Source organism: Coptis chinensis, chromosome 4 (assembly GCF_015680905.1).
Source record: "Coptis chinensis isolate HL-2020 chromosome 4, ASM1568090v1, whole genome shotgun sequence".
Lineage (NCBI taxonomy): Eukaryota > Viridiplantae > Streptophyta > Magnoliopsida > Ranunculales > Ranunculaceae > Coptis > Coptis chinensis.
Genome location: NC_141459.1, coordinates 94924204 through 94931685, shown reverse-complemented (window position 1 = coordinate 94931685; position 7482 = coordinate 94924204). Strand labels below are relative to the sequence as shown.

The following is a 7482-nucleotide window of genomic DNA, read 5'->3' as shown; positions in this document are numbered from 1 at the left end:
TTTTCTATTAATTACTTTTTAAAATTAGTTTAAAGATTGCATTTGCATTCAGTTTCCGATTTCCCATTAAATATTATTTGAGGTTAATTCGATACATTTGCATTCAGTTTTCAGTTCCCCATTAATTGTTTTTTGATGTTACTTTCATTTAGTATTATACATATTTTAAAATATTTGTCATTATTGCTTTGCCATTATTTTTTTTTTTTCATTTTATATTATATATTTTGTGATGTTATTTTTTGTATAATTGTTTTGAACTAAGTTTTGAGACTGTGTTAATAATATATTCAAAATAAGCCGGTGCTTTATCATAGACACTAAAATTGTATGATTTGTAATAGAGAATTAATTTATACAAATCACCTATTTTTTAGCAATTTTTTTTTATTTGATCAAATATATAAGAATTGAAACACTAAAAGTGTTTGATTCGTAATAGAAAATTACCTTCTGCAGATCACCTATTTTTTAACATTTTTTTTTTATTTGATCAAATATATAAAAAAATTAGAAATACACTCAAACTCTCCAAAGAGGTTCCATGTACGTGGGATTGTAGGCTATTAGAAAATACTATCTTTCATATTACATTGCCACATAGGATAGAGAAAAGGCTAACTTTCATATTAGAGTGCCACATAAGATAGAGAAAATGCTAACTCTCATATTAGAGTGCCACATAGGAGAGAGAAAATCCTTTTTAAAATCTCGGCTTTTGTATATAGATAGTAGATAACACCTTATATGCCTTATCAACATTGTCATATCCTAAAACGTGTTAATAAGATAGTTCTAAGCCAAGCTATTCAGAGATAACTCGGACTCTGACATTCAATATATTGATCACGCACAACATAAACCATTCTAGCCTTGCAGAAGATGTACATGGCAGCACTCATAGTAACCGACATTATCAATCGAAAATTTTCACTCTATACCATGTTAATAGAAAGAACAGCATATCACATACTGAATATAATATTTAAAATTATTTTAATTTGAGAATTGAGAAGTCCTAAAATCATTTATAAAGTTAAAAGAACTTGAGACAGTACACTCCTCAGTTAACATACCCTACGAACAATATAAGAATCAACATAGGCATGATAAATTCAATTAAGCGCTCCTCCTTGAAGTGAATATGTCTGTCAAAGAAAGCAATGTCTAAACACCATAAATAAATACCATTTTCTGAAGGGAAACATGAAGCAACACTTTGGAATGAATTTCAATTCACCTGAAGTACCTAAAGTTGGTTTGTTAAATGTTGTCTCCCTTCAAGTCATCCCAATCCATATTTCTCTTAAAATGGGCAATCAATAATGCAAACAATCTGGAAGGACACAAACTTCATTAAGAAACATTCATACAATTCAGTGTAGAAGTTCGCTAAACAGAATCAAAGATGACAATAGAAAAGATAATAATTACACTCTGGTGTCATGGTTGTTTGTTATTCACACGTCATATAGGTGCCCATGTCTCTTCTCAACATCCGTGAAAACAAATGCATAGGCACTTCTCCAAAGCTTTTCTAATATTCTTAACCAGTAATATGATTTCAATATAAATAAGCTCACCAACAAATAACTTAAATTCAAATTCCATGCTCATACAATTTAACGAAAAAAAAAATCCATGCCCACCTTTATTGGAATGTGAAAACAACACAATACCCTCACTCAAAAAGATTGCAACATTGCTCAAACTTTAAGAGTCGTTGTGATGAAAATAATGCTCGATGGATATTTCACATGAACAAAAGTTAATTTCATTACTCAACATGAGGTCAGGCCCTTACTTAAATCATGAAGATGTATATTGCTTGCACTTTATATAATTTTTATAAAACAGACTTTTCGTGCAATGAGCAACTTGAGGTATCAGTTGAAATAATCTCGCACCACCAGAAAAATAATTTGGACAAATAAATTTACTTCCAAGATATATATATACCCACATGAACATATATTGAAGACTAATAAAGCATAAACCTAAGTTCAGTGTAGAAACAAAAAGCTCTCCCTCAAAGTATTTCTTCTACAAATGTGGCGAAAAAGAAAATGAAAAGAAGCTATGAGGATCAACATCTTTTATGCATAGATGGACAAACAAATTTTCTCCACATCATTATAGAGTTCCATCAACAAACGTAGGTACACAAGCATCTAGAAAGTCTAAAGTCCTGATGTATGGGCTGGGGTAGACCCTATGAAGCATGGACAAACCTTGCTGTACAAATGATTTGAGCTCTGTTAATAATAAATATGCTTGAATGGTTTAAGTATAAGAAATCTAAGCCAGATACAATTGGCATCAAGATTAAAGCATGTATATGGCAATGTCAACTCATTTTCAGAAGAAGCATCACAATCGACTAACAACTTGTATTTAAGTGGATTTCAGTCATTTTGTGTTTGCAGAATACAAGGCGAGCCATAGCTTGCAGACTAAACACGAACATGATGTAATCATTTAAAAGAACATATAGGCATAAAAATCAAATAGCTTCACATAGAGTGGACACGGTACATTAGAAGATACCATATAGATAACAACATACCATCACAATTCACGACACACACAGATCGTTGGTACCATTTTCTCTTGCCATCGTATTGAGCTACTGGAAAAACCAATTCAACACAACTTAAGGACACTAATATACAGCTCCCCAAAAAAAAAAAAAAAAAAAACAGTATAGAATCATTACTTGTATAGAATCTCTTCTTTTGAAAAAAAAAAAAAAAAAAAAAAAAATGGCAATAGAGAGAATTCTATTACTATTATTTTCAATAATCGACAATGGAGAGATTATGGAGTCGGAAGAGTGGGGAGATTTTGGGTTTAGATGAAAGCAAGTCTTTTCAAAAAAAAAAATTAACGTTTTTAAATTGCTAATTAAATGGTATTTATGGTGGCGTACAATTCAAAATGAGGGCGTGGATTTGGTTTTTTAATTCACTACCTCATGAAAATAACTGATTACTCCTATTTTCAAAGGTGTTATCAACACAAAGTTGGTGGGGGAACCATCACCCATTATGAGAAGTTATAATCCACTAATATGTGAGAAAATGGCTTACCAATGCTTCACTATTTGTCTTTGTGTTTAGAACACTTTTATATCCCGTTAAACCGTTGTTATTGTGTGTTAGTAGTGAAAGAAAAGGATAATGTAACATACAAATTGCTTATGTTTGTTTGAGCACTGAGGTATAGTAAAGACAAACCTTTTAAGAAGTCAGCAATCTTTTCTATCTTGAGCGCCACCAGCTTGTGAAGATCTTCACTAGCCCATAACAATAGAAACGTTGACACAGATCATTCAACCGATAATGACTGCTAATAGCCTCTGATGAGCCAGCTCTAAAATCTCATCAACCTGGTAACGGACACGGAAACCAAGCTAAAGGTTAATATAAATATCCCCAACCTGTATATATATTTATTTGGTAAAGATAAATATTTAACACCAAACCTTATTCGTATATATTGCTTTAATACTTGGAAGGAATCTTGAGCATGTTGTTGCTGTCGCTGAAACACACAACATCAAATTATGAAAATATTAATGAGAGCCCAAGGAGTTTATTATACCAATTAGTTTGTTTAGATTATACTCTACATAGTATGAAAATAAGGAAGCAGAGGACTATGCTTTCTCCTTCATCTACAACTAGAGTTGACAGGTTATTAGCTCCAACTCCTAGAGCACCAGCTAGCAGTGATACAAATCCTCTAAAAATACATTGACCCAATGTGGCTCCTAAATATAGCATATAGCAGGCACATATTCATGTCCATCAGGAACCTTATATAATGATTTTTCTCAAAACAAATGGCGAAGCTGATAAATAAAATATAATACACTCTTTTAGGGAGAGTGTAACTTACCAACAGAAAATTCAAAGATGACCACCAAAGATTGAATTGTGGCTTAGGATGCCCGTCAACTTTGTGATTCCCTTCTCCATGAATTCTCATCCTTTCTCCAAAGTCCGAACCATTAATTTTCATGCGTGGCTCCATGATCTACAACTTGAAGCAAAGAAGTGCAAAGGAAAAAAGTTTAAATCAAAGAAACAAAGCTCTATTGAATGAAAATCTTCTCCTAAAGATGAATCAGGCTCAAAATGTTATATTTACATTGCCTAAATCACTGCCCAAAAATCATTACACCCACTTCCATATCAAAATTCATTCCAAAGCTACAAACTCACCAAAATCTAGAGAGTAAACGTTTTCCACAAAATTGAAATGGGGTAATTATTTTTCTCTCCATTTATATGCAAATAATAATGAGAGATTGGTTTAAGAATTATGGAGACGAAGAGAAAGACCGAGTAGAGAGAGAGATAAACAATCCTGTAGAGAGAGAGGGCGGAGAGAAAAGGCTGACAAGTGTTTTAGACAATGAAAAGACTAACATACTCCCACAATAGTAAGATAAACTACCATATTGCCCCTGTGAAAATACTGTTCATCGAGTATCTACTGCCTGCCGTGCTTGCTACTGTTTGTATTATATAGAGTAGAAATAGAAAATAAACATTAAAAACCATAGGTAAAGGTAAAGTATATGGAAATAGATTATCAATCTTTAAACTATAATCTCATTCTTCAAATAGAACATGTTATATATTATTGAATTTGAAGAGTGAGCAATGTAAACTTAACTTTTTTTTCTTCATAATGATATTCATAACATTGGCTTATATATGTGCTTTCCAATCTTTTTTCTTTTCCTCCAAATTGATGTCATGTGTCCATCCGTATTTTTGACAAATGTGGAGGTTTTAGACCAATTAACTCTAACATAAAATTCTGGATGACCATTATCCAACTGTCATTTGTTTGGTTTGCAAGAATGTATTATTTCAGTGATTTTTGGTGTTCTTTTTTATTACGTGAGGTACCTCTATTTTAGAAATTTGTAGGCATGTTTTGGTAACCACTCCTATAAAACTATCATTTAATATTTCAATCACAAAACTGAAGTACTTGATTCATAAAAAATATTTTGCCCCATGGGACTAAACAAAGACTGAAGAAGATATCGATGTACATATGAAGAGGGTACATTGTTATCACAGTGATTGAAGAAGGAACTAAAAATCTAAATCAAAACACTTTTGAGAAAATAATTTATGAAGTAAAAGGAATGTTGTTGTGAACAACTATCTTAAAAAAACTCCAACAAAACAACACTGCTATCCATCCTCAACATTTCCACCTGAAATTATCTATTTCTAAATGCAAATTTACTTCCACCTGCAACTTTTCTCAGTTTCAGTCATTGTTTTCCATCCTCAACTCTTCCATCTGTAAGTAAACTTGATGTTAAACTCAACTGAGTGCATCTCACAAAAATTAAAATAAAGATAAAATAAAGACCATATGAAGTTTCAAAGACGCATGCAACCTTTGGCGGATCACACTACGCATCAGTCATCATATACAAGGAAGCTTTAAATTAAAATGTTCATTTGCCACTTCAATGCTATCTCATGCACTTTCTTGGGGAAGAATGAACTTCAACTGTCATTGATCTAGCTTTGCTTGTGAGGAGAGCATAGGATCAGGGTCAATTCAGAACCACTTCTTCCAATTAGCAACACTTTTATTGTTCGACGGAAATCTGGGAATGTTTAGTAGATTATTCACATGGGTAACACCTTCTAGGGCAGACCACTCCTCGTCTTCTGTACTTGAAATGAACTCAGCAAGGCTCCTTGTAGATTGGCTCCTCGCAGGAAGCTTTTCATTCATCAAATCAGAAACAGGAACAATCTTATTAGAGCTTCGAAGGGTGTTCATGTGTTGAAGTATATAGGATCTTGAACCCCAACCACTGCTGAAATTTGAACCCTGCACTTTCGCATTTGTTATGTCGTTGTCCTCTGTAGCTGATAATGTTGGGTTTGCCTTCTCAAGCCTCTCATCCAAATCAACCTCCTGAACTTGACTGGATGGAAAAGCCTTATCTAGAAAGATACATATAATAACACAGTAGTCACTTTTCGATGTAGGAAACTTGAGTCTCCATCCTCGCACAACACAATCTACAACAGCTCTGGCTGAGAGGCGACTATATCCACAACTTTCCATGAAAATTAAATACAAAAATTCTATTTCAACTGTTAGATCAATAAAGGAGTGCACAAAATCAAAGAAAAAAAAATCCTTCAAGGATGATTACATGACAACTATTATCTCTACGAAAATATATATAAATGTATATTATCTATCATAACAGGAATCAATTGCAAACTGGTAGTACGTGTAACATGGTAGCTAAATAAAAATCGTATGTTGATTTATAAACCAAGTTTTAACCATAGAATATGACCAGTAATGGTAGTACAAAAATGAAACAAACAACATTTACGAAGATGATGGCATGACTTACATAATTTACATTTTATTCAATGAATCGTTTACCATCTCTTCCTTGACAATATATGCATTAATAACCATGATATGTTTTGTGTCCAATCATCTTGCATTCTTCACTGAACCCCACAACCTGCATTCTCGCTAATCAACATAATCTGAAATATAACCTAAAAGGACTCTACATCATCTGTAGATGTGAGTCAATCTCCAGCTTGTTAACTCCATGGGGGCTTATCTCCATTTAGTCTAAGTACAATACAAGAGTCACACTCAATCCATAAGTTCTTTCAGTTGCTCTACACAACACATTTGACTAATACGATTGCCAAATACTCAGCTTCATAGTTGTTGGCAATGATACTGAACAGTTGAGAATTCTCCCAAGAAGCCACCTCAGCCCCCTTTTTTCTCTGAGGTGGACACCTTAGCTTTTAGAATGATTCAGCAGAAAAAACTGAAATACACGCCCTCTTTTCAATTTTTCAATTGTTCGCGATGGATCCCAAACAAAACAAAAACCAACCTTTCCTCTACTTAGAACAAAACCAGACAAAAACCCATCCCGACTTTAATCACCAAAACTAAAACCCCTTGCTCTCTCTCTCTCTCTCTCTCTCTCTCTCTCTCATCTCCCATGTCAACAAAAACCCAAAACCGACTATTAAAAAAAAACACGATTTCACAATTTGAATCGATCAAATAAACTCTTGACACAAAGTATTTGATTGTCACTGTCTCTAAAGATAGTTCCCGCTCCATTGTTTCTAGTATTGCTTATGGAAGAACCATAATTCCCTATACATGGTCTTGTTTCAATGCTTAATTAGGTGCTTACCTTCATATTCTTCGAAGCGGTAATGACCGATCCTACAAATGGTAAAGCAAACCCATGAGTTCATGTTGGCCCCATGTTTGAATTCGATATGCTATAAATTGATTCACTTGTGTATATTAGAGACTATTAGCCTCTATTGCTAATATAATAGTTAGACTCATCATGTAAGTTGTATTGCAAATACTTGTTAATATAGTTTTTTACTTTTTCTTTGATCACTGTCGGTAATTGAATGATACATGTAT

General features: G+C 33.2%; 1 long non-coding RNA gene and 1 pseudogene across 9 annotated transcripts; both read right to left on the bottom strand.

Annotated features, from left to right (window-relative positions):
- Positions 1-949: 949 nt before the first annotated feature.
- Positions 950-4405, bottom strand: LOC147505847 (uncharacterized). 9 transcript variants are annotated; one of them, XR_015193495.1, is made up of 7 exons: positions 4227-4405; positions 3901-4044; positions 3485-3543; positions 3237-3388; positions 2567-2629; positions 1241-1336; positions 950-1167 (listed from the first exon to the last, which is right to left on the bottom strand). It is a non-coding gene; the product is annotated as an uncharacterized LOC147505847 (long non-coding RNA). The 9 variants fall into 9 exon arrangements; XR_015193496.1 differs by having other exon boundaries at positions 1250-1336; XR_015193498.1 differs by having other exon boundaries at positions 950-1148; positions 3901-4038.
- Positions 4406-5595: 1190 nt separating this feature from the next.
- On the bottom strand, positions 5596-6114 carry LOC147505846 (putative protein phosphatase 2C 66 pseudogene; annotated as a pseudogene).
- Positions 6115-7482: the final 1368 nt, after the last annotated feature.